We start from the raw sequence: 24051 nt of genomic DNA on the forward strand, positions 1-24051 counted from the left end.
ATATTGTCAACATAAAGTAATATAATAAGTGCAATATGCAAGTATGTAGGAATCAAAACACAGTTCACACAAGTGTTTGTTTCTTGAGATGGAGAGAAATAGGTGAACTGACTCAACATAAAAGTAAAAGAAAGGCCCTTCGCAAAGGGAAGCATCGATTGCTATATTTGTGCTAGAACTTTGGTTTTGAAAACATAAAGAGAGTATAAAAGTAAAGTTTTGAGAGGTGTTTGTTGTTGTCAACGAATGGTAGCGGGTACTCTAACCCCCTTGCCAGACAAACCTTCAAAGAGCGGCTCCCATTTTATTTTTTTATTTTTGGGTGGCACTCCTTCCAACCTTTCTTTCACAAACCATGGCTAACCGAATCCTCGGGTGCCTGCCAACAATCTCATACCATGAAGGAGTGCCTTTTTATTTTAGTTTTATTTAGATGACACTCCTCCCCACCTTTGCTTTCTCAAGCCATGGCTAACCGAATCCTCGGGTGCCGTACAACAATCACATACCATGGAGGAGTGTCTATTTTTGTAACATTATGAAGGTTAATTAATTTGGGACTGGGAATCCCATTGCCAGCTCTTTTTGCAAAGTTATTGGATAAGCGGATGAAGCCACTAGTTCATTGGTGAAAGTTGCCCAACAAGATTGAAAGATAAACACCACATACTTCCTCATGAGCTATAAAACATTGACACAAATCAGAGGTGATAAATTTTGAATTGTTTAAAGGTAGCACTCAAGAAATTTACTTTGGAATGGCGGAGAAATACCATGTAGTAGGTAGGTATGGTGGACACAAGTGGCATAGTGGTTGGCTCAAGGATTTTGGATGCATGAGAAGTATTCCCTCTCGATACAAGGCTTAGGCTAGCAAGGTTATTTGAAACAAACACAAGTATGAAGCGGTACAGCAAAACTCACATAAAAGACACATTGTAAGCATTATAAGACTCTATACCGTCTTCCTTGTTATTCGACCCTTACTAGAAATTATCTAGACCTTAGAGAGACCAATTATGCAAACCAAATTTTAGCAAGCTCTATGTATTTCTTCATTAATAGGTGAAAAGTATATGATGCAAGAGCTTAAACATGCGCACAACAATTGCCAAGTATCAAATTATTCAAGACATTCTACCAATTACTACATGTAGCATTTCCCGTTTCCAACCATATAACAATTTAACGAAGAAGATTCAACCTTCGCCATGAATACTATGAGTAAAGCCTAAGGACATATTTTTCCATATGCAACAGCGGAGCGTGTCTCTCTCCCACACAATGAATGCTAGGATCCATTTTATTCAAACAAAACAAAAACAAAAACAAACAGACGCTCCAAGCAAAGTACATAAGATGTGATGGAATAAAAATATAGTTTCACTAGAGGAACCTGATAATGTTGTCGATGAAGAAGGGGATGCCTTGGGCATCCCCAAGCTTAGACGCTTGAGTCTTCTTGAAATATGCAGGGGTGAACCACCGGGGCATCCCCAAGCTTAGAGCTTTCACTCTCCTTGATCATATTGTATCATCTCCCTCTCTTGATCCTTGAAAACTTCCTCCACACCAAACTCAAAACAACTCATTAGAGGGTTAGTGCATAATCAAAATTCACATGTTCAGAGGTGACATAATCATTTTTAACACTTCTGGACATTGCACAAAGCTACTGAAAGTTAATGGAATAGAAAAATCCATCAAGCATAGCAAAACAGACAATGCGAAATAAAAGGCAGAATCTGTCAAAAACAGAACAGTCTGTAAAGACGAATTTCTAAGAGGCACCAGACTTTCTCAAATGAAAATGCTCAAATTGAATGAAAGTTGCGTACATATCTGAGGATCACTCACGTAAATTCGCATAATTTTCTGAGTTACCTACAGAGAATTAGGCCCAGATTCGTGACAGCAAGAAATCTGTTTCTGTGCAGTAATCCAAATCTAGTATGAACCTTACTATCAAAGACTTTACTTGGCACAACAATGCAACAAAACTAAGATAAGGAGAGGTTGCTACAGTAGTAACAACTTCCAAGACTCAAATATAAAACAAAAGTGCAGTAGTAAAATCATGGGTTGTCTCCCATAAGCGCTTTTCTTTAACGCCTTTCAGCTATGCACAGAAAGTGTGTATCAAGTATTATCAAGAGATGAGGCATCAACATCATAATTTGTTCTAATGATAGAATCAAAAGGTAAATTCATTCTCTTTCTAGGGAAGTGTTCCATACCTTTCTTGAGAGGAAATTGATATTTAATATTACCTTCCTTCATATCAATAATAGCACCAATAGTTCGAATAAAAGGTCTTCCCAATATAATGAGACAAGATGCATTGCATTCAATATCCAAGACAACAAAATCAACGGGGACAAGGTTATTGTTAACGGTAATGCGAACATTATCAACTCTCCCCAAAGGTTTCTTTGTAGAATTATCAGCAAGATTAACATCCAAATAACAATTTTTCAATGGTGGCAAGTCAAGCATATTATAGATCTTTCTAGGCATAACGGAAATACTTGCACCAAGATCACATAAAGCATTACAATCAAAATCATTGACCTTCATCTTAATGATGGGCTCCCAACCATCCTCTAGCTTCCTAGGAATAGAGGTTTCAAGTTTTATTTTCTCTTCTCTAGCTTTTATGAGAGCATTTGTAATATGTTTTGTGAAAGCCAAATTTATAGCACTAGCATTAGGACTCTTAGCAAGTTTTTGTAAGAACTTTATAACTTCAGAGATGTGACAATCATCAAAATCCAAACCATTATAATCTAAAGCAATGGGATCATTGTCCCCAATGTTGGAAAACATTTCAGCAGTTTTATCACACGTGCTTTCAAAGTAGCTTTAGCAGTTTAAGTAGCTTTTCACGCTTTGCATTAGAAGTGGAAACATTGCCAACACCAATTATTTTACCATTAATAGTAGGAGGTGCAGCAACATGTGGAGCATTAGCATTACTAGCGGTGGTAATAGTCCAAACTTTAGCTACATTATCTTCTTTAGCATTTTCTTCTTTTTCCCACCAAACACGCAATTCTGCCATCAATCTTATATTCTCATTAGTTCTAACTTGGATGGCCTTTGCTGTAGCAAATGACTTAATATCATTATTTTCATTAGGCATAACTTTCGATTTCAAAACATCAACATCAGCAGCGAGACTATCGACTTTAGAAGCAAGTATATCAATTTTCCCAAGCTTTTCTTCAATAGATTTGTTAAAAGCAGTTTGTGTAATAATAAATTCTTTAAGCATGGCTTCAAGTCGAGGGGGTGAATTCCTATTATTGTTGTAAGAATTCCCATAAGAATTACCATAGCCGTTGCCATTATTATAAGGATATGGCCTATAGTTGTTACTAGAATTGTTCCGATAAGCATTGTTGTTGAAATTATTATTTTTAATGTAGTTTACATCAACATGTTCTTCTTGGGCAACCAATGAAGCTAACGGAACATTATTAGGATCAATATCTGTCCTACCATTCACAAGCATAGACATAATAGCATCAATCTTATCACTCAAGGAAGAAGTTTCTTCGACAGAATTTACCTTCTTACCTTGTGGAGCTCTTTCCGTGTGCCATTCAGAGTAATTAATAATCATATTATCAAGAAGCTTTGTTGCGTCGCCTAGAGTGATGGACATAAAGGTACCTCCAGCAGCTGAATCCAATAAGTTCCGCGAAGAAAAATTCAGTCCTGCATAAAAGGTTTGGATGATCATCCAAGTAGTCAGTCCATGGGTTGGGCAATTTTTAACCAAAGATTTCATTCTTTCCCATGCTTGTGCAACATGATCACTATCCAATTGTTTAAAATTCATTATGCTACTTCTCAAAGATATAATTTTAGTAGGAGGATAATATCTACCAATAAAAGCATCCTTGCATTTAGTCCATGAATCAATACTATTCTTAGGCAGAGATAGCAACCAATCTTTAGCTCTTCCTCTTAATGAGAAAGGAAACAATTTTAATTTTATAATGTCACCATCTACATCCTTATACTTTTGCATTTCACATAATTCAACAAAATTATTGAGATGGGCAGCAACATCATCAGAACTAACACCAGCAAATTGCTCTCTCATAACAAGATTCAGTAAAGCAGGTTTAATTTCAAAGAATTCCGCTGTAGTAGCATGTGGAGCAATAGGTGTGCATAAGAAATCATTATTATTTGTGGTTGTGAAGTCACACAACTTAGTATTTTCAGGAGTACCCATTTTAGCAATAGTAAATAAAGCAAACTAGATAAAGTAAATGCAAGTAACTATTTTTTTTGTGTTTTTAATATGGAGAACATGATAGTAAATAAAGTAAAACTAGCAACTAATTTTTTTGTGTTTTGTTTTAGTGCAGCAAACAAAGTAGTAAATAAAATAAAGCAATACAAAAACAAAGTATAGAGATTGGAGGTGGAGACTCCCCTTGCAGCGTGTCTTGATCTCCCCGGCAACGGCGTGTCTTGATCTCACCGGGGTCCACAGTTCACTAGAGGCGTCTCTCCCATAAGAATAAGCATGTTGGGTGAACAAATTACAGTTGGGCAATTGACAAATAAAGAGGGCATGACCATGCACATAGAAGTTATGATGAGTAGTGTGAGATTTAATTGGGCATTACGACAAAGTACATAGACCGCTATCCAGCATGCATCTATGCCTAAAAAGTCCACCTTCAGGTTATCATCCGAACCCCCTCCAGTATTAAGTTGCAAACAACAGACAATTGCATTAGGTATGGTGCGTAATGTAATCAACGAATATATCCTTAGACATAGCATTGATGTTTTATCCCTAGTGGCAACAACACATCCACAACCTTAGGGGTTGCTGTCACTCCCCCAGATTTAATGGAGACATGAACCCACTATCGAGCATAAATACTCCCTCTTGGAGTTACAAGTATCAACTTGGCCAGAGCCTCTACTAGCAACGGAGAGCATGCAAGATCATAAACAACACATAGATGATATTGATAATCAACATAACATAGCATTCACTTATTCATCGGATCCCAACAAACGCAACATGTAGCATTACAGATAGATGATCTTGATCATGTTAGGCAGCTCACAAGATCCAACAATGATAGCACAATTAGGAGAAGACGACCATCTAGCTATATCTATGGACCCATAGTCCAGGGGTGAACTACTCACTCATCACTCCGGAGGCGACCATGGCGGTGAAGAGTCCTCCGGGAGATGATTCCCCTCTCCGGCAGGGTGCCGGAGGCGATCTCCTGAATCCCCCGAGATGGGATTGGCGGCGGTGGCGTCTCTGGAAGGCTCTCGGTACTGAAGTTATTATCGACGAAGGCTTCTTATAGTCGGAGAGGTAGGTTTAGGGGTGACGCGAGGGGCCCACACACTAGGCCGGCGCGGCCAGGGCTTGGGCCGCGCCGCCCTAGCGTCTGGCCGCCTCGTCGCCCCACTTCGTATCTCCCCCGGTGATCTGGAAGCTTCGTGGAAAAATAAGATCCTGGGCGTTGATTTCGTCCAATTCCGAGAATATTTCCTTACTAGGATTTCTGAAACCAAAAACAGCAGAAAACAGCAACTGGCTCTTCGGCATCTTGTTAATAGGTTAGTGCCGGAAAATGCATAAATATGACATAAAATGTGCATAAAACATGTAGATATCATCAATAAAGTGGCATGGAACATAAGAAATTATCGATACGTTGGAGACGTATCGACCCCAAGCCAACAAACCCAAAGCCAACAAACCCCAAGCCAACAAGCTCCAAGCCAACCGCGTCAACCTCCTCCAAGCCAACAAGCTCCAAGCACACAAGCCCAACGACAACAAGCTCCAAGTCAACAAGCTCCAACTCAACAAGCTCCAAGGCAACAAGCCCCACGACAACAGGCTCCTACGCAACAAGCTCCAAGGCAACAAGACGCAAGGCATCAACCACAATGGCGACAAGCTCCAAGGCAACCAAGGATTCATGTAGGGCTTAGTAGAGGTCGGCATGGTGGCCGTCGGGGTACTAGTATGCTACGATACCTAGCAGGGCCTTATCCGTATGTGTCTCCAAGTTACTAATTGCATTGTACTTTCTATTTTCATATTCCATGACTAACTTTGGTTTTTCAATTTGGTTTACAGCTATGGCAACTCAACCCACCAAGGGGAAGGGGGCATGGGAGGGCAATGAGAAGGAGGAGTCCGTTTGGGAGGAGGCGGTAAGGACGGTGCGGAAGAGGGAGAAGGAAGAACTTGAGAGGAAGAAGAAGGAGGAGGAAGACAACAAGATGGCCGTGCGTGCCCGTATGCAAAGTGGGTATGAGGAATACCTATTGCGCAACAAGAGGAGGAATGAGAAGCTGAAGGCCGAACGGGACCGCGAGGCACGGATAAAATTCCTGAGGAGCTGCCAACTTGAGCAAATTAGGAGGGAGAGGGCCAATAGGATGCACCTAGAGGAGGTGGCTAGGGAGGCTGAACGCATCAAGGAGGAGAGAGCTCAAGCGGAAGCTGCAAAGACGGAGGAGCGCCACCACTTCTTCGATTCGGTCGTTCAGTTGGCTCGTGACTTAAGGGAGAAGGAAGAATTGGCTGAAGAATGTAAGAAGAAGAAGGCGAGGGGGGAGGGAGCCTTTGCCACGCAGTGATGTCCCTTTGGCTATGTTCTTGTTGTCGAACCTTTATGTTGTGTGAACCTTGATCTTCTCGAACCTTCGTGTCGTTGAACCTTATTATAATTGAAACCTTGGTATCGTCAAACCTTATTTGTCATTTGAACCATTATGCTGTGTCAATGTGTGGTACATATTCAGTGCAATGTTCTTGTTGTCAAAACTGTTTGAATGTAGTAGGATTTTTCATGGTTTTAACACAAGTCAGTGTGTGGCGCCCTTCCCACTGGCGCCACACTGCAGTGTGTGGCGCCCATGGCATCGGCGCCACACATGGCAACTTATATCAACTATTGTGTCGAAAACATCCAGGGGCTCCGGACGATAAGTCCTTAGCCGTTTTGGCGACCCTCTTTGTGTGGCGCCCGTGGCGTCGGCGCCACACATGCTAGTGTGGCGCCCGTGGCATCGGCGCCACACATAGAGCCTCGCCAAAACGGCTAAGGACTTATCGTCCTGAGCCCCTGGATGTTTTCGACACAGTAGTTGATATAAGTTGCCATGTGTGGCGCCGATGTCACGGGCGCCACACACTGCAGTGTGGCGCCAGTGGGAAGGGCGCCACACATTGACTTGTGTTAAAACCATGAAATATCCTATCATATTCCAACAAAACTGCCATCATGTCAAAAGCTATTTCATACACACATCATATCAACAGCAATTTCGTACACATATCATAGACATAACATCATCATACCTAACATCGTAGCACATAGTTTCATACAATTTAAGAGAGAATTCAAACAACACGAAGCAATGAACATAGAGTTCACAACACTCTAAGTTCTAACTATCGGTGTCCGAGCCGGATTCGCCGGTGTGGTAGTGCACGCGGCAGGCTGTGTCGTCGAACACCTTGACGATCATCTCGCCGTCCCCCTCGTAGAGGAAGGTGAGCTGGCAGCCGGGCTCGAGCGCGAGGTCACGGGCGAACTTGTCCCACCCCGTGTGCAGGTACATCTTGTCCTGCCCGTCAAACAGGACCTCCACGGGCCAGCGGCAGAAGTTGCAGCTAGCCTCCCGTAGCTGCAACTGCGCCGGCTTGACTCCATCGACGAACTCGGCGAACCTGTCCGGTAGCCGCTTGATGCCGAGTGGGTCGTCGTCGATGCGGAGGAGGAACTCGAAGCAGCATTCGTCATGCGAAGACGAGGAGGATGCAGGTGACGGTGAGCGTGGGGCCGTTGCTGCTCCACCGCGGCGGCCCCTTCCCCGGCCCCGGGGGCGCCCAGGGCCGCGGCCTCGACCGCCTCGCCGGCCACCGGGACCGGCCATCCTACATGTTTACATGTTTGAACCATATTATGACCCATTCCACTAACAAATACGAGTTACTCCATCACAAATACTAGGCATATGTAACACATTTGAATGCATTTCCTAGGTAAATATTACACATTTCAACACATACATACATAGGGTTCATACACATACATGTGAAATTTCATATCTAGGTTTCAACAAATCTATGGTTCAAACACATGCATACATGAGGCTACCATCTCCAACACAAACACTACAATATAGAGTGCACGCAAAAAAAATTCCATGTCTAGGGTTCATATCCAAATCTAGCAAGATCTATAAAATTAGTGGATGAATGGAGAAGATTCGAAGGGGATTACCTTGAGAAATGGATGGGGAACGATCTCCACGGACAGATCTGGTGATTTGGTGGTGGATTTGGTGGGGTGGGGGGGGGGGAGAGGGGGGGAGAGAGAGAGCCGGCCGCCTCTGTGAGGAGAGAAGAAGAACAGAAGGAGAAAGAAAGAAGAAGGGTCGGGCTGGCTGGGCGCGCGCGGCCAAACTTAAGTGGACGTGTGGCGCCCTTGCCACGGGCGCCACACTTTCAAAGTGTGGCGCCGGCAGGAGCGGCGCCACACGGCCTGCCACGTCGGATCGGCTAGCCATCTCAGCCTCGACGGGCCACGTCGGATGGGTTTGTGGCGCTGGCAGCAGGGGCGCCACATGGGCACGTGTGGCACCCATGAGAGGGGCGTCACATAAAAGAGTTAGATGAGTGAAATAGTTTCGCCGGAGGTTCAGTCTGTGCTTTTTTTTCACTTTTAGGTTATTTTTGTGCAAATCGCCAACACTAACCGAACAAAACTTGGCACCACACAGTGCTGTAGAGTGGACCTCGAAAATAGGAGACAAGCACGGCGGCGTTGGCGTACGCCGCATTCTCCAGTGTTTCGCGGCGAAAACAGTGACTTGATCCGTTCGTGCGCCAGCTACCAAACGTAAGAACAGTATATTCATACGCGCGTCGTCCAAAAGGCCGGTCAACTCCCGGTCCTCCAATACAGCCAAATCCAAATGTTCGACAGAGGCCAACCATGAACCAAACCTAAAAGCTCTGTTTCTTGCCCCCCGTTTCAAAAAAAAAAAAAAAAAGCTCTGTTTTTCCTGAAGTTCGTTTTATTTTCCATTGTATCAAATACTCTTTCCACGCTGAAATAGCTGGCTTATTTTATTCGGGTAAGACAATATAATGCTTAGAGAATGCTTTTTTTATTTGGGGTCAAGAATAGCTCCGTTAAACATGTCATTCTTTTTGAAGAACTAATGGCATACATTTCTGAACTAAGTATAACCTACAACATGGATCTAATGGCATACATTTCATGTAGCACAAACCATGTATTAACTAAGAGTGAATTTCACCTTCTACCTCCTCTTAGCAAACTATGAAGGAATCCTCTTTGGGAGCAGCTTGGAAGAAAAACATTTAGACTTTTGCCCCCCCCCCCCCCCCCCCCCCAAATCCTCGTATTTTGCATTTCACCCCTCCTGCATTTTCTCCCAAGCTCCGCCACTGACCATGACTATAGCTCGAAAGCTCAAACCGGTTAGGTGTATCCATTGTACCCGCATGAATCGACACGCTTCCATGCTCGACACATAACTAGTCCTACCCCAACAACCAACTGCACCAATCTAGCGATCAACATCGGTGAGACGTTGCAAAATACCTCCTTGCCACCCTCCTCTCGTCTCTTGCCCTCATGGCTCCATGGGAACTACCGAGTGTATATGGTTGGACAAAATCACCGAAGGGGTGCAATCAAGTGGGATCCGACGAGTTGTGGGTCCAGCAAAGTAGCAAGTTGTGGGCCGAACATGGTAGTGTTTCGGGTCGTGTGAATAGGGAGAACACACCCAGCTGATTTATGCTCCCGAGTTGTCTCGGTAGTTACCGGCCAAAATGGCTTAACAAGTGTGCCTAGTCGGTCAAAATAGGGGAAAACAAGTTAAATAAGGTTCGACATAACACCACAATGTAACACTTTGGGTAAATATTGCAGAAAATTTTAAATGGGGTAAACCCTGTCACAAATTTACTGGCATGGGACAAAACGTGGGATTCACTCATCATATATCAATGAAGCATGTTTTAATCAAAATCTTGTACTCCGTCTGAAGTCCCTACATCATAAGGGTATAAAAAATAATGCGCTCGTCTTGCATCTCGAAATCAAAGGGCATTAGAAGCTAGCTGCCAAGGAGTTGGGACTTCGGCTTCACCAGACTCCAAACTGAAGTCCCTATCACAAGGGAGGAGCTAGCCCTTGCTTCATTGAAGACCACATCACTCCTTGCATATTTCTTTTTCGTCCAGAAGATACACATAGTTTTTCTGACGGGGTTTGGAAGATGTGCCTCATCGTCGAGCTACACCACCTTCCACGGCCCGATTAGTTTACGCCTCGCAGCGGCGGAGAACGACGTGATTACGTCGTGTCCCACGACCGCCGGACACGCCGCGCCCGTGCGGCCTGACCTGTCGATCCATCGACCTGGACACTGTACTTCGTATGCCACATACGCGATCGAGCGATCGAGATTGCATATAGTTTGCCTATGGCTTCTGCAGGTTGCGTGTTAGCTCGGACAGTGACACGGGACCTAAACGGCTAGCTCACTGTTGGCTCCATCTCTAGGTGCGTAAACAGAAGAGTGATCACCCAACACTCCAACCAGTTTGAACGTTAGGGCACTTGCACTGGAGGCTTCTGAAAATTGGACAGATTCATCTGTTATGCGAGGAGTATTATATTGGTTCAGAGTCCCGTCATCATATTAAGTGGTGCTTTGACCAGTCCTGAGAGTGCGTCCAAAAAAAGAATACTATGGCTGACAAGAAGCTGGATCCACGTCGATGTTGTGCTATTTTGTTAGTTTTGGACAGTGATGTTGTGCTTTATATGCCGCTATGTACATGCCATATATCACACCGACAAATCTATATATTTGCCAGTTGTTCGAGGACAATGACTCCACTTCTCTTCAGGACCTGAAAAGTTCAGATCGTTTGAGCTAAACGAGCAATACTTCACATCATGTAAATGATCATGTGTGTAACATTTTGAGCAGCTAGCCGGCGTAGAAGTTTAAATAAAGGTCATATATGCATCTCTTCGGTGCATATGCCAGCTGAGGTCTTAACCTCTTTTTCGAAAAAAATAAAATCCAGCTCATTAGTTTGTCCCCCAGAACTGCAGCTAGCACACTGCAGGGGCTAAGAAGTGGAGTTTTCAGGGCTTAACTGACTACGGATTCGATTGTCGGATACAGTTCTCGCTTGGCGACAATGCATGCGACACAAACGCTTCAAGACCAACATACTTTGAGAGTCTCCTGCCTTGTTCTCATCTTTCGTAACGAGAGTTGCACGCAAACGGCACACACCAACGACGTAGCTAGTCACGCAAGTCCTTCAAGATCACAACAATTATAGAGAGAGAGATGCTATTTGACTCTGAGGATACAGAAAAGTTATTTTGTATCCAACATAATTTTACGTTGTCACTTACATTAAATTATATTTTGTATAGCAAAGGATGAAACTGGAATAATCAACGGCTACCATACAATGTATATCGTCTTCACTCCTAAATCAGCATTAGCTGTTCTCACATAAGCTGGCATACAGATCACGCATGTATGCGTACACATTATATTGGTTAATGAATTGAGGACGATCAGCTAACTACTGCAGTGTACTCTGAGGTACATCCCCTTCTCTCCTTCCTCTGCGCCCGGGTGAAAACCCAAAATCTCTGGATTGGGCGGTGACAGCGTTCGAGCGTCGTGTTCTCCTTGGAGGCGATGCCTTGGGTCGGCGGAAGGTGGTTGTGCTGCGTGTGTTTCCAGGCCCGCAGGTGGCGGCGTTTCCTGTGGTGAAGCGTGGTGGTGCTCAGATGGTGCGGTGGCTTGTCGGCGGGTCGGCGCTCTCGGCCTGGGCGAAAGGGGAAAGATGTCCCCTTTCCGGCAGCTATGGGTGCCCCGGACGTTCACAACGACATGGATGCCCTTTTCTTGCCATGTCTTCTTCGGCGAGCAATGTCCTGTAGCTGAAGTCTTTTGGGTGGTCGGTGTGATGGCCGGCGGTGATGCCCGTGGTGTTTCGCGTGCGGTGCTCGTGCTTGGGGATGGTACTTGGAACGCTGGCCCAGGTGTCTATGCGTGCTCTGGGGAGAGATGCTCTGCCTTTCGATGGTTCGGCGCTACGAACCAGGGTGAGAAGGTTGGGGCCTTCTTCGAAGGCGGAGGCGGATGGCATGCTGGTGGCGACGCGCCAGGTCTTGATCATGGCATGAGTCCAGTGGTGAGCTTCACGGCGTCTCCTCTCCTCCGCGCTGTCCATTCCATTGGATGATGGCATTGAAGACCAAGCTGTGCTTTTTTGTTTTTTCTCTATTTGCTTGTGCCTTGATGCTTGTAAGCTATTCATTCAGCACCTTGTAACTCTGCCGTTTGTGACTTTATTAATTTAAAGCTGGGCCTTAGGGCCTTACCTCTAAAAAAAACTGCAGTGTACTCTTAAACATATCATACACAGATAAAAACTGCACACATACGCACGCCCACGCATACAAAAAAAGAGGATCGACTATCTTTTACTACACCAATAATGTGTTCCTGGATTCTTCACGTGGAGAGCATATAACAAAGGGGTAACCTATCATTAGATCGTGTGCAATGAGTTAGTTGTACCGCAATAGAGCATGATTGAACCCATAAACAAACGAGGAACCCCTAATAACTAGGCAGAAGGATCGATTGAACTAATGATGGATGCTGCGACATGCCGCGTCCCCCTCCCCTGATATCACTTGGAATCAAAAACCTTTTTGCTAGTTCTAGGTCGACTATTAAGTTTGTTCTAGATCAACTTTAGAACTGTTGATTTACATCTTGATTTGTAAACATTAAAATTACACATATGTTGCAATTGCATATGAGTGTGCAATTACACTTTTTTCTCTGTTACACATAAATTATGCATGTAATTAAGCAATCGAGAATTAAACTAGCCACGTCTTTCAAAAAAAATTGGTGTCTTATATACGGTGTCTTTGTTTTGGGCCAACGACCGCCCGTTCCGTTCGTATATTCCACGGACACGGCCAAATTTGACTAGCCACCCAACCCGTTTTGGCGCCTTGCTAGCTTCTCCTCTCATCTCATGGCATGCACGCCATGTGAGCCGTGACGCTACCTTAATCCCCCATTACTTAACCCTGGCTTTTGGATTAGCCGCTTTCTATTTCTTGATTTGTTTGACCAGCACACGTACGTAGTACTGCAGAACATGCTCTCCACTCGGGCATGACGACGATGATCGTCTTCCAATATCTCTTTGGGCTATACTATTACTATCTCTTGGGTGATGCAAGTTAAGAGTTCAAAGGGTTGCCTTCTCCTCGAAATAGTCTTTCGCTCCGCTATATTAATATAGCAATCATGATACAACAAGCATGATGGAGTCGCAGCACAACCAAGCCCAAAGGAACCAACAGAGAAAGAAGAAAAGAAAAAGAATGCCAACACCGGCAGATCGACAAGAACGAGGACAACCCGCCACCGCTGCGCCTACCGGAAAAGTCCTACCACGCTGCTAGCACTCCGAACCACCACGTACCAAACAACACCTTCAACAATTAGAACGATGATGACGCCGCTGCTGTCTGGACTAATCCTAGGATTTCCCTCGGTACACGGAGGGGATTGGGCGGGGGTACACCCGACGCCCTCCAGGAAGGCAAGGCGGCGCCCTCGGGCGTCACCGCGACGGTGTCGGCAAAGCCAACATGGATTTCTCCCAACCCCAAACACCACCACCCCGTTCAGCCGAAGTGCTCCACCTAGCCATCCGCCCACAAGCACACGCCACCACGGTCTTGACGTCATCCTCGCTATCTCCCTGGTGGTCCTCGACGCAGGGCCTAGGATGAGGTGACTGAAGATAGCAGGGCCGGGGGAAGCAACACCGTAGCCAAGCGGGAGGGAACTACCTCCACCGCAATCGCGGGAGCCGACCGGACATGGCAGCACGGGTCAACCAGGCCCGCCTGGCCCGGTAAGCACACGCCGCCAAGCTGCTGCTAGCCGGCCATAGCGCCGCCACCACCCCGCCACCACTGCCCCAGCATCACCAGATCCCGGGAGCACCGCCACCGGGTAGGGGGAGCTACAGCCCGCCCAGCCCAGATGGGCCCAAACTGGCCCAGATCTGGGCGGAGCAGGATCCGCCGCCACCACCCCGGCCGCGCCGTGCCGCCGCATCTCCGATCACCCCGACGCGCGGAAACCACGCCGCCGCCTGAGTCCACCGCCGCCGTCCCGAGGCCCCCGCGCCCCCGTCCAAGCCGCGGGTAAGGTCCGTCCCGCCACCGCCGGCACCGCACAGGCAAGGCCCGGCGGCGCATGCCGACGACGGCGGCAGGGGAAAGGAGGGGAGGGGGAGCTAGGCGCTAGACGCAGAGAAGCACGCCCGGCCGCCGCAGGGGGGCGGCGCGGGTCGTGAGAGGGGAAAGGAGGAGGAGAGCGTTTTTTTCGTCTGAGTAGGTCTCCCCTCAAAGGGTTGCCTAGAGTACATTTATTTGCAAGTTGAAAAAAAGGTAGATTTATTTTAGGATATCGGTGCATGCCAAGGAAGTCCAGCCTAGCTACTGCATATGTATCCATTTTGGTCAGAGCAAAACTGCAGTTAAATTCTCTTTCTCTCCCCGTGTCTCTGTCAGTCCGAACACTACAGCAGAATTATCACCGCCATTACGCATCACACGTTGTTGAACAGCTACCCAATATTTGCATCAGCCACGCAGCAATGCATCAATTGTAGGAGTAGTTAATGGGAAAACGACTGAAGAGTCGTCATCACCAATGTTAATTTGACCAACACACACATGCGTTGCATCATAACCTATTAACCTGTTTTCTGCATTGTGCATTGCATCACCCGTTGTGAAGAATATTTACAGGGAATACAGGTCGTGTGTGTTCTAGCGCATTTCCTGGCAAAATCCAACGAGTCGAAGCAGCGTCCGATCGATCATCTATCGGCTGGAGAGCATGAACATAGGCTTCCGCTGGCGGTCTCATCATGTAAACACGGAAGAATTTTGCTGCCCCTCCTAGTTAATTGGTGGTGGATCAATTTTGTTTTTGTCGCTAGGGGGAATAGTAAATAAACTTTGAGTCCAGTCAAGGGTCTTTAGGTGGATGCTATAAGAAATGGGAGGCTTGTAGTGAACCCTTTCTTGACCTCTCTGATGATTGGAGACAACTAATACCCTTGTTAGTTATTAGCTATATGGATGAAAGCGAGTGTTTGCACTATTTTATGTTTTGGAACTCAAGTTGACAGGTTGAAAGAGGGTGCCAACTCAAGACGCGAATCAGAGTGAGAATTTGCAGCAATTAATATATGCTACAACTCGTATCAGATTGAGAAAATATGCTTTTCACCCTCAACTTGTCTAGTTGATATCTTTTTGATAAACACCACTTTTATTGAGCTCACATGTTCGCTCGAGGTGATACAAGCAAAAGTGTTCACTTCCGGCCTCTCCATGTTCAGGATGCACACAATGACAGAAATATCTCTATCTCAGTGCACATAATCGCACCCGAACGAGGATTTTACACTTATCTAGTTGATTGCTTTTGATTCTTAAACTTCAACGCGGGACAAAAAAAATCCCTTCAATTATTGAAAGCGAACACTTTTTCTTCGTTTCCTGAGTTGTAGCAGTTTTGTTGATGTTGTGTCGTGTTTTTTAACCAAGGGTGAATGACGTCCAATTTTGCTACTAAACCTTCTTCCTCCTCACCCTCCTTCTCATCTTCTTTAAGGTGGATATTTCATCGAGGAATTAGCATGCATGATCTCTATCGCATTGCTGTTTGCATCAGGCTGGGGAGCAATTGGCCTCATACCCGTTTCGTCAATCATTTTTTACATCAGGCTGGGGAGCAATTGCTACTAAACCTTCTTCTTCCTCACCCTCCTTCTCATCTTCTTTACGGTGGATATCATTTTGATAAACACCACTTTCTATAGTGATTGTTTTTATAAAAACAGGCAGCTTAAAGCCTTAAACATGTTCGTCGAGGCTTCGAGCAGTTTCTAGGTCTGCCATTGGCCATTGCTGTAATCCACCGGCCGGTTTCTACCGAGTTCGGTCCCATAATCTTCAATGGAGAAGAAAAGCAGCTTGACGTTTCATAGATGTATTTTCTTTTCTTAACCTATTATATTAGGGCATCTTCAGCGGCGCGACGCGACCGTTTGCATCTGCCGTGACCGGAAATGCGTCTGGCATCACCTCCAGCGGGGCAACCCAAAGTGACCGGGCCGTCCGCGGAGACGCAAACCTGACCCAAATATGCGCCTCGGATGCGTCTCTGCGGACGCTGCGCGGACGCGCAAAATGTCCGCTCGCGTCTGGCGGACGTTTCGTCGGGCCCGCCTGGCAGCGACCCTGCGTCGATGCGTCTTCTCAAACGCGCCAGCGACTGCGCCGCTGCGTCGCTTCGGCAGCCTGCGCCACGTTAATGGCGATGCCTCGGCTGCCGAGCGGCCGCAGCCCACCTCCGCCAACCACGTTACTAGCGATGCCACGCGTCCCGCGGCCACCGCATGCCTCCGGCCTATATAAAGGGGGCGCGCGTTCTTCTTCCTCATCCACTCCTCCAAAGAAACCCTAGCCGTCACAAAGCTCGACCGTAGCGCTGCCTAGGTGTTTCTGCGACGCAGCCAGACCCGCGAGGAAGTCCATGGCCGGTCCTGGTGGCCGGTGAGGCGGTCGAGGCCGCGGCCCTGGGTGCCCCCGTGGCCGGGGCAGGGGCCGCCGTGGTGGAGCAGCTACGGCCCCACGCTCGCCGTCGCCTGCGCCCTCCTCGTATTCGCAGGAGGGACCGTTGCTTCGAGTTCCTCTTCCGCATCGATGACGACCCACTCGGCATCAAGCGGCTCCCGAACAAGTTCGCCGAGTTCGTCAATGGCGTCGAGCCGGCGCATTTGCAGCTACGGGAGGCCAGCTGCAACTTCTGCCGCTAGACCGTGGAGGTCTTGTTCGACGGGCAGGGCAAGATGTACCTGCACACGGGGTGGGACAAGTTCGCCTGCGACCTCGAGCTCGAGCGCGGCTGCCAGCTCACCTTCCTCTACGAGGGTATGGCGAGATGATCGTCAAGGTGTTCGACGACACGGCGTGCCGCAGGCACTACCACACCAGCGAATTCGGCTCGGATACTGATAGCTAGAACTTAGAGTGTTCTTTCTTTGCAACGAATCTGGCTACAGGCCAGACGAATCCAGTACTGGAGGTTTCTGGATGTTCGCCCTCGGTAGAACCAACAAGGGCACCATCTCCCGCTGGATTTTCCAGTTTGGGTGACTGAGTGTGCCCTCGAATGTTCTTTCTTGGCAGCGAACATACGGAAATCAACACAACCGATTTCCTCATTTTGCAATGTTTTATTTGTGCCCACCATGATTCAAACTATGTATTCGTTTGTGTAAACCATGTTCCCAATTATGTATTAGTTTGTGTAAAACCATATTTCAATATATAATATTTGGAACTATGTTTAAATGGAGTAGAGGAAAAAAATAAGAAAAAAATAAATACGTCGGCCCGCTGGAGCAGCCTTCAGACGCAAACGGACGCGCGGATAAAAAAAATCATTTTAGCGTCCGTGACGCGACGCAAACGGACGCTCGCGGCGATGCCCTTAGCCCCAGCTATTGTTGTACTTTTCATCGGAGGTGCCTGACATAGACACCAATCCCTAGCTACTGGTATTTGATACGGCGGATGTTTTGATATCGGGCATATGTCGGATCCATGTACGTACCGTTGGTTTTCATGGGACTTGTGGGAGAGTAGGCGAGCAGCGAGACCCACCACTGAGCTCCACTGTCAGCGCTAAGCTCCATCCTGTGCTCACATCGATCCCCAGGAATACTTGGAACATGTCCTCTCCCTGCTCTCCACAATCTGCACGTACAGTCAGTGCCAACATCTCGATCGAGAGAACTTTTTAGTAGCGGTAGCATTTCTTTTTTTCGCCCCCACTCCTCTTGGTTTCCCGACCGCTAGCTAGCTAACCCAACATACATGTCACACATCAGCTAGCACAAGTTACTAAACATGTCCTAATTATATCCTGAAGTGCATGCAGGCCCCATGGGTTTCTTTTAGTACGAGCGTGCATGCCCTGGTTACTTCCATGCGATGTTCCTGATCACGGTGTTACGTGGAGCTAGCTTTGTGAACGACCCACGCTCCATGAGGAACTTTCACATGCAACTCGACGACGTGTGTAAACTAAAGGTCTCCATGCCTGCCCATGCATGGTAGTACCTTTTGACTGTTGAATATAATTATCTAGCCCTACTCCGTCAGATCGGTCTTTTGATTGAACTGGCTAGTGCATGCAATTCCACATGGTATCAGGCCTGCAAGGTCCCCTCCTCCATCAGATCTCACATTAACAAATCTGATCTGTGGGCGAAACCAATTAACGTGTCATCTAGCAGCCCTAGGTTTAGCACCAATGATGATGGAGCAGAAATTATGCAGGTCGGCTCCAAAGATTTTCGGCACAAAATGGCCACAAAGGTTTGGCACAAGTGCGTGTGGCCCCGATGGCGCCGGGAATTCTTATCGCAGACATGCAGTACATAGGTTCCATCTATCCGTGTTGAAGCACATATAGAGCCACACCAAAGGTTAGATTTTGAAATAGTTTCATCGAGAGGATAGATGAGGAATTAGTTTCACCACACGATCCAGATTTGTTTAAAAAAAATACTTGGTCGGAGATCGATTGATAAGAAAGGTCGAGGGTACGCCGTACGCAGTAATAGACTCTAAAAAGGCAGCATTATTGCAGAGATACATATGTAGTACTTGGCTGGTTTCCCCGAGGAATTAAAAGGTTGGCGATTGGTGCGGAGAGCACCGTCCGGCCGGTCTGATCGATCATTCACGTTGCATGACTGGAAGCTGAGGATTATTATTGATTTGATAGGGACGACGGGTGAGGGGGCTTGATCAAGCACGCGCGGCGTCCCGGAGGGGAGGCAGCGACTGCTTGCGGCCTTCAAAGGAATCGAACACCGGCCTGCCTTGTCCCCTTCCGCCGGCCTGGGGCTCACCATTGCTGCCTCAGAGTTCCACCACTGTTTGTGATAGTGTTACCACCCTCTCCTGGAGGCTCGAGCTTGATTTGATTCCGCTTTTGCTTCTGCTTCTGGCCGCAAAGCAGCCTTAGATGTTAGCTTTTAAGTCACTACAATGGAAAGAAAGCTTAATTGCAGTTGTCCAGATTTGTATGCCGCGAGTTGTGAGTGTCATGAGGCGGTAATCTCAAGAACTAATAATTCTGTCATGAGCTAAAACAAATACTGGATTTTGTTTCAAACTCTGTTGGAAAAACTCTTTTGACAAAAATATAAGGGCATGTTTGATTCAAAGGATTTCAAAAACATAAAATAGGAAAAAACACAGGAATAGTATGTCATCACATGTGTGAAATCCTACAAGAATAAAAAATGCATAAATTAGTTGTAGAAGTCATTTAATTGCACTACAGGAAAAACACGAAATCTCTATAGAGATTGGTACATGTCATAGTTGTCATAGACACACATAAATTTTTCCAAGCGGTCTAACCTCTTGATAGAAATCCTATAGGATTGTAGTATAGGAAGGCAATTCATATGAATTTTGGAAGGTTTATCCTTTAAATTAAACAGAATCTATAATAAAATATCCTATGGATGAGAATTCAACACAATTCCTTTGAAAATCCTTTGAATGAAATAAGCCCTAATCCATTCATTACCTTTAACCTGAGTTGTAATGCCTTTTGTTTTATTTTGTTCTGTTCCGAGAAACACTTGTAACTTTATTTATACTCGCAACCATGACATGTTGGTTGGATCCATGAAGCAACTAAGAATAAACTCTGCACATCATGGAATTATAGTTCGACCTTTAAACAACATGGGCTCCAATTTTTCTTATCTCTTTACCTATTATATATTGAATTTTTTAAATGGAGGCGATGCCCCAGCGTCTGCATCAATCGATGGATATGACCGTTTTATTTATTTATTCATCAAAGGCCCAATAAGAGATCATACATAAAGAAAACCCGAAACCACCACACAACAACTACCAAACACGACAATAAGATAAGATCATGTCAATAGGACTCATGAAAACAAGAAAATTGCCCATCAACTCCAGGAACATCGCATACCCGAAGACACCCACTAGGCGAAACATGAGTGCCCATCTTGTCTTGCAGACTCATAGCGAGCGCCCCATGCCCACGCCAAAGAATTCATCGCCGCCATCAACCGTTGGTCCATCTTCAAGGCCGAGAAACGCATAGCCACTATCATCGACGCCACCATGTTCATAGACAACGCACCACGACCGTCACCGAGGCCCCGCTGCACCACGCCGCTGAGACTCACCATTGTCAACGCGGTAGAAGCACTCCACTCCACTTCCTACCTCCACCATTCGGTAGCTGCTCCAGAAACAATGCCATCAAGAGGGAGAATGGCCCCGAGAGCGCCGCCATCATCCAATCCAAGAGATCTAGGGTTTCTTGCATGTAGTTTTTGAGAATAAAATTCCCCAACATGTTTACAAGTGGACAAAAGAAGCAACTTTGCTTCACGTCATTTTTCCCTAAGTCGACAGATTAACACTATATTCCCTTGGACAAGGAGGAGCGAAGAAACATAAAAGGCAAAGAAAGGGAAAGAGTTTGCTTTAGTGGTCATTGTGGGACCAATGGGCCTCAATCAAAAATAAGCACCAGGGTACAAGTACCAGACCTACCCCTGTCCTTTCTGTTCTACTGTTTATCGCCAGCTCCTATATACTCCATATGGGATTGACGTGACACGGAAGCAAACAAACATGAAAAGAGATCGAACTATTTCTTTTTGAAACTTGTAAAGGGATCGAACTAGGCAGCAGGTGGAGCACTACCTATATCTTGCAAGGAAAAAGGTCACCATCTAAAAGTTCCTGAATTCGAAGTGCACATTCGCCTGGCCACTGCGACCCCTTCTGTAAACGAAATGCAAATCAGCTGTTAATGACTTAGGGCATCTCCAGCGACGCGACGTATTTTATTGTCCGTGAGCGTCTGTTTGCGTCGCGCCGCGGACGCTAAAATGACCGTTTTTGTCCGTTCGTCCGTTTGCGCCTGGGGTGGCTCCAGCGGGGCGACGCATTTATTTTTCTTATTTTTTTTTCTCTTCTCCATTTAAACATAGTTCCAAATATTATATATTGGAACATGGTTTTACACAAACTAATACATAATTGGGAACATGGTTTACACAAACTAATACATGGTTTGAATCATGATTGACACAAATAAAATATTGCAAAATAAGGAAACCAGTTGTGTTGATTTCCGTATGTTCGCTGCCAAGAAAGAACATTCGAGGGCACACCCAGTCACCCAAACTGGAAAATCCAGCGGGAGATGGTGCCCTTGTTGGTTCTACCGAAGACGAACATCCAGAAACCTCCACTACTGGCTTCGTCTGGCCCGTAGCCAGTTTCGCTGCAAAGAAAGAACACTCTAAGTTCTAACTATCGGTATCCGAGCCGGATTCGCCGGTGTGGTAGTTCCTGCGGCACGCCGTGTCGTCGAACACCTTGACGATCATCTCACCATCTGTAATATCCCAAATTTTCAAACAAAGAAGAAATTAAATTTCCATTTTCCAAAAATGAGAACCAACAAAAACTTTTATTACCTAGGGTGCTATGCATAGTGCTCATACCCAATACTTGTGTTATTGCCATGATTGTTTGTTTCTTGCATTGAACATATTTCCAAAACCCTAAACCTCACCCCTCTTCTCACTATCCATTATAAACAAAATAAAAAGAAATGAAACTAAATAAGAAAAGGGCCTATGTGCATATGGCTATTTTTTGTAAAACTTTTACCTAGGCTTTCCTACCTTGTTTAGAGGTTTGTAAACATCAACAAACCTAACCTAGTAGTTACCAACCAAATCAAGTGAGAAACAAAAATAAAATGAACATATGCATAGAGGCATATGTGGCACATAGCCATATTACCAAAACTTGACCTAAGCACCTCTACCTTGCCCAAATGGTTTGAAACCAACACTAAACCCCATCTAACCCTAAATGGACCCTAGATCATGCCTAAGTGAAGCAAAGAAAAGGAAAATAAGAAATTAAGAAAAATGCACTTCATCACATGCATATGCTTATGGACATTTTGCAAAACTTTGATCTAGGCCAATTTGGCTTGAACCATTATTTGTAGAATGTTAATAAACCCTTAATAACACTTTTTGAATCAAATAAACACAATGCAAAGCAATTAAAAATCCAATTCCAAGCTACATATGATAATGGTCAAATCTGCCCATAATAAAATGTTACCCACTTTGAGCCTCTCTATTTGGAGATTTTCAAACTAATCAATGCTAACTCTTTGCACCTCATCCAAGACAACATCAAGGTGAACAACTTTGCTCAAATACACCCCTGCCAATTCTTGCTAAAATTCAAATGAGGATCAAGCAAAGTTGCAACAATGAAACAAAACTAAGATCATACCCAATTTGGCATTTTGCAAATCAATTCCATTTTGAGCACCACCACCATTATGTCTCAAATATTATTTGAATCACTTACACCAAAAAGAATTGCAAAATTCAAAAATTTATTTCTTTAGGCCATATCATCAAACACCTTGTGTGCAACATCCTACCAACTACATACATCCTTATATCCAGTGGATCATCGACTCAACCATCTATCTTAGGTCATCTTGCGTACCCTCCTGTACCCCTTGCTCCACTCCAACCACCAGAGACACTTGCAGTACATGATTTCATCATCTTTTGAGCCATGCCGAGCATGTCATGCACCTCCTCATGCCATTTCTCTCTCTGGCCAAATCCATCATGCACCACCTTGTCAACGTTCATCCCCTCACTCCCCTGGACCAGCCAGTACTCACCAGCAACCAAGAGGACCAGCACACGCGCCAGCCCAAGCGTGCCCAGTGACGCACACGACGCGCTAGAGCACGCCGCGGCAAAACCCTGTACACGCCAGAGCATCACGGCCCCTCGTCACCCCTGTCCTTCTCTCGACCCCTCCTCTATCCTACGCCACCACCTGGTCACAACCTAACTCCAAGACACCCCCAATTGGTCGCGGGCAAGCTGTAGCCGACGCCCTCGACGACGACCGCCGCCACTGTACCTCAGTACACGCTCACGATGCCGTGGATTTAGACCACTACTCGCTGCGCCAGGACGCTCCCCAGGACCGCCTCGACATCGCCTACAGTGTCGTGACGTCGCCAACACCTCTCAGCCACCCTAGCCATGTCGACACCGTCGACCTGCTCCGCACCCTCGGCCACCTCGCGCAGCTATAAAAGGAGCATGGCCCTGGATGATCTCAGCACACCAGTCGCCTCCCCTCCTTCTTCTAGCTCGCCAATACCCCTTCCCCTCCTCGATTGAGCCCTCCTTCGCCAGAATTTAGCCGGAGACCGCCGCTCCCGTGGCCAGATCGAGACGGCGACTTTGTCCACCTCAAGCGCTCCCACGACCACCGCTGACCTCGCCATCAACTCCTCGTTCGTCTGCGACCTTCCTCGATCCTTGCCAGAGCTCCGGTAGGCCTCCGACCCCCTACTCACGCCGCGGCCAGTGCTGCCTCTCGTCGTTGACGATGTTGCACCTGCGTCGTTGGATCGGGATCTGATCGTGCGGCTGACTTTAAAACATACTGATTCAGGTTTAAGACCCACTGACACCCCAGCCCCACCTGTCAGGCGGCCCGCTGTGTGCACGGCGCGCTAGTTGGGCTGGCCCAGCTTTTTCTCCCCCTCTGCGGCCCAAACTCTTTCCCGCCCAAGCCCAACATTTGAATTCGTTTAATTCTTTTAGTTTCAAATTCAATACTGGTGCTTACTTAGAATTTGAATAACTCTCAATCCACTCAACTATTTTTGACCAACTTTATATTGTTGGAAAGCCTATGA

General features: G+C 46.2%; 1 pseudogene; it reads left to right on the forward strand.

Annotated features, from left to right (window-relative positions):
* The window catches only part of LOC127347937 (uncharacterized), a 53104-nt pseudogene extending 29665 nt beyond the window's left edge, over positions 1-23439 (forward strand).
* Positions 23440-24051: the final 612 nt, after the last annotated feature.

This window comes from Lolium perenne, chromosome 4 (assembly GCF_019359855.2).
Source record: "Lolium perenne isolate Kyuss_39 chromosome 4, Kyuss_2.0, whole genome shotgun sequence".
Taxonomy (NCBI): Eukaryota; Viridiplantae; Streptophyta; class Magnoliopsida; order Poales; family Poaceae; genus Lolium; species Lolium perenne.